The sequence below is a fragment of the Phocoena sinus genome, chromosome 3 (assembly GCF_008692025.1).
Source record: "Phocoena sinus isolate mPhoSin1 chromosome 3, mPhoSin1.pri, whole genome shotgun sequence".
Classification (NCBI taxonomy): domain Eukaryota; kingdom Metazoa; phylum Chordata; class Mammalia; order Artiodactyla; family Phocoenidae; genus Phocoena; species Phocoena sinus.
In genome coordinates, this window is record NC_045765.1 from 87,098,814 (window position 1) to 87,103,344 (window position 4,531).

The window sequence follows — 4,531 nt, forward strand, 5'->3', positions numbered from 1 at the left end:
TGCAATGAACATGTGGGTGCATATATCTTTTCAAGTTAGTATTTTTATTTTCTTTGGATAAAACCCAGAAGTGAAGTTGCTGGATCATATGGTAGTTCTACTTTTAGGTTTTTTTTTTTTTTTCTTTGCGGTACGCAGGCCTCTCACTGTTGTGGCCTCTCCCGTTGTGGAGCACAGGCTCCAGAAGCGCAGGCTCAATGGCCATGGCTCACGGGCCTAGCCACTCCGCAGCATGTGGGATCTTCCCAGACCGGGGCACGAACCCGTGTCCCCTGCATCGGCAGGTGGACTCTCAACCACTGCGCCACCAGGGAAGCCCTACTTTTAGTTTTTTTGAGGAACTTCCATACTGCTTTTCATAGTGGCTGCACCAATGTACATTCCCACTAAGAGTGCAAAGGGTTCCCTTTTCTCCATATCTTCACCAATGCTTGTTACCTCATATTTTTGATAATAGACATGAAGTGATATCTCATCGCAATTTTGATTTGTATTTTCCTGATGAATAGTGATGTTGAGCACTTTTTCATATACCTGTTGGCTATCTGTATGACTTCTTTGGGAAAATGTCCTTTAAGTTTGTCTTCCCATTGTTACTCAGATTATTTTTGTGCTATTGACTTGTATGGCTTAATATATTTTGGATATTAACCCCTTATTAGAAATGTATTTTCTTCTAGGAGTTTTATCATTTCAGGTCTTAGACTCAATTATTTAATCCATTTGAGTTATTTTTGTGTACGGTGTAAGATAGTAGTCCAGTTTCATTCTTTCACATGTTACTGTTATTTTATGTATGCCTCATGTAATCACAAAGCAATAACCTATAGAAGAAGCATGAAAGATATAGGAGTATAAGCATAACACTTCAGTAAGCTATCATATTACAAAGGAAGAGAGCAAGAAGAAAGGAACAGAGAAATTATGAAGCAACCAGAAACAATTAAAAAATAGCAATAATTATGTACCTGTCAATAAACTTTAATGTAAATGGACTAAATTCAATCAAAATACATAGACCCATCTGTATGCTGCCATCAATAAACTCATTTCAGATGTTGAATGTTGTCACATGCTTTTTCTGAGTCTTTTGAGATAATATGATTTTTTTTTATCCTTAATTTTGTTAACATTGTATATCACATTGATTTGTGGACATTGAACCATCCTTGCATCCATGGAATAAATTCTTCTTGATCATGGTGTATAATCCTTTTAATGTATTTTTGAATTCAGTTTGCCAGTATGGTATTGAGGATTTTTGCATCTATGTTCAACAAGGATTTTGGCCTGTGATTTTCTTATCTTGTGTTGTTCTTGTCTGGTTTTGGTATCAGGGTAATCATGACCTCATAAAGTGAGCTTGGAAGTGTTTCCTAATTTATTTTTGGAAGAGTTTGAGAAGGATTGGTATTAATTCTTCTTTGAATATTTGGTAGAATTCACCAGTAAAGTCATCTAGTCATGGACTTTTTGTTGTTGTTCTTTTTTTTTTTTTTTTTTTTTTTTTTTTTTTTGCGGTACGTGGGCCCTCTCACTGCTGTGACCTCTCCCGTTGCGGAGTACAGGCTCCGGACACGCAGGCTCAGCGGCCATGGCTCATGAGCCCAGCCGCTCCATGGCATGTGGGATCTTCCTGGACTGGGACACGAACCCGTGTCCCCTGCATTGGCAGGCGGACTCTCAACCACTGCGCCACCAGGGAAGCCCTGTTGTTGTTCTTGTTGGGAGGTTTTTTGATTACTGATTACCTCCTTACTAGTGATTGGTCTGTTCAAATATTCTCTTCATGTTTCAGTTTTGGTAAGTTGAATGTTTCTAGGAATTTATACATTTCTTCTAGGTTATCTAATTTGTTGGTGGATAAATTTTCATAGTAGTCTCTTATATTCCTTTGTATTTCTGTGGTATCAGTTGTAACATCTCCTCTTTCATTTCTGATTTGTTTATTTGAGTCCTCTCTTTTCTTTGTGTATCTAGCTAAAGGTTTGTTAATTTTGTTTATTTTTTAAAGAACCAGATCTTAGTTTCATTGATCTTTTCTATTAACGTTTTAGTCTGTATTTCATTGATTCCATTCTGATCTTCATATTTTACTTACTTCTACCAATTTTAGAGTTCATTTGTTGTTCTTTCTCTATTTCCTTGATATGTAAAGTTAGGTTGTTTATTTTAGATCTTTGTTTCTTGGTGCAGACATTTATCCCTATGAACTTTCCTCTTCAAACTGCTCTTGCTACATCCCATAAGGTTAGGTAGGTTGTATTTCCATTTTCATTTGTCTCAAGGTAATTTTGTATTTCTCTTTTAGTTTCTTTGAGCCATTGTGTGTATGATAGCATGCAGTTCAGTCTCCATATATTTGTGAATTTTCCGGTTTTCTTTATTTTATACAGTGGGTGGTCAAAAAAATGATTGATATGATTTCATCTTCTTAAGTGTATTAAGACTTCTTTTCTGACCAACATATGACCAGTCCTGGGAATACTTCATATGTGCTTGAGTAGAATATGTATTCTGTTGCATTTTGGTAGAATGTTATATATATATTTCTGTTAAATCCACCTGTACTACCACGTTGTTTAAAGTCAATGTTTCCTTACTGATTTTCTGTATAGGTCCTCTATCCACTGATGTTAATGGGGAATAAAAGCCCCCTACTATTATTGTATTGCTGTCTACTTCATCCTTTACATATGTTCATACTTTGTATGTCTAGGTATTTCTATACTGAGTGCATCAATACTTAAACAATGTTATATTCTCTAGTTTGATTGACCCCTTTATCATTATGTGATGACCTTTGTCTCTTATGAGAGTCTTTGTTTAAACTTTATTTTGTCTGGTATATCTACCCCAACTTTCTTTTGGTTTCTGTTTGTATGGAATACCCTTTTCTATCCCTTCACTGTCAGTCTATGTTTGTCCTTATATCTGAAGTGAATTTCTTGTAGGCAGCAAACAGATGAGTCTAGTCTTTTGATTGGAGAATTTAGTCCATTTACATTGAAGTTTATTGATAGGTATGTTACTATTGTCATTTTGTTGTTTTGTGTTGTTTTATAATTCCTCTGTTTCTTTTTTCTCTTTCTTTGTGATTTGATTATTTTCTTAATTGGTATTCATAGACTCCATCTTTTGTGTGTCCTCTCTAGATTTTTGCTTTGTGGTTAACAAGAGGCTTTCATAAAATAACTTACTTTATAGCAATCTATTTTAAGTTGCTAACAACTTAAGTTTGAACGTATTCTAAAACCCAGCATTTTTAGAATTGCCATATCTTTAAAACCAGCTTGTCAGAATCTTTCTTATAAACAACATGTTATTTTGATTTTAAGGAGACAACTCTATACAGAATTAATATCTTTATAATATTGAGTCTTTCAATCCATTAACATTCCCTATCCCTCCATTTATCTAGTTCTCTTTTTTTGGGGGGGTACCAAATTACTTTATTTGAAGGAATGGTACTAAGGAAAGGACTTATAGATGTTTTGGTACAACTTACAGAAAAGGTAAAGGTAACCCAAACATGCATGCACTGCCTTGGTGACCAGGGAAGTCACCCCTGTGGCTACAGGAAGCCAGCCTGAGGCTTAGCTCTCATTATCACTATTTCCCAGGGTGTGCTTATCAAAGAGATACTGTGCCATGCCAGATTCGGGGGCCCCATCATGCGCAAGTTGGTTACATGGTCACCCAATTCTTTAATGGATTTCATCTGATCATTCAGATAATGAGTCTCAATGAAATCACACAAATGGGGGTCATTTTCTCAGTGGCCAGTTTGTGCAGTACCAGTAGTGACTGACTCACACTTTTTTCAAGTGTAGCACACATTCCATTGTATTCAGCTCATTCTTCCAGTCATCACAGTCTGGTTTCTTGATATCCTGAAGGAAGATTCAGCCACCCTGTTGGTTCTGCAGCTTCATCAATTTCTCAGCATGTTCCCTCTCCTCACAAGATTGGTGAAGAAAGTATTTGGCAAAGTTCTTCAAAGCCACATCATTGAGGTCAAAATAGTACGACATGGACAGGTAGACATAGGAGATGTAGAGCTCCAGGTTGATCTGGCGGTTGATGGTGTTCTCCGAGTCCTGGTGGTAGTTCTGGCACACCTGCGAGGGGGACACGGTCGTCATGGCGGGCGGCTGTGGTGAAGTGGTGGCAGTGGCTGCATGGCGCTATAATGACAGCGGGGACCTTGGGGCAGTCAGAGGGCACTGTGAGGTGGTGGCGAGGGCTGGCTCTGAGCGTCTGGCCAGAGCGGGGGACGAGCGCTGGGTTCCATCCAAGCACTGTTGAAGCAGGAAACCATGGCTACTCTCCACGAGGACTGTCTAGTTCTCTTTTTAATACTTCTTAACTTAGAATAACTACAAAACATTGTTCTGTACATCATGTTTTCTTAGCTTGATATTTTATTTTTGTATGCTATTAAATGGTATCATTTTATATCCAAAACTTTTGTAGTTATATAGAAGTATAAACATATCTAGATAGCTAACAAGATAAGTATATAGATAAG

General features: G+C 37.3%; 1 pseudogene; it reads right to left on the minus strand.

The window, feature by feature from the left end:
• Positions 1 to 3,581: 3,581 nt before the first annotated feature.
• On the minus strand, positions 3,582 to 4,145 carry LOC116751449 (annotated as a pseudogene).
• Positions 4,146 to 4,531: the final 386 nt, after the last annotated feature.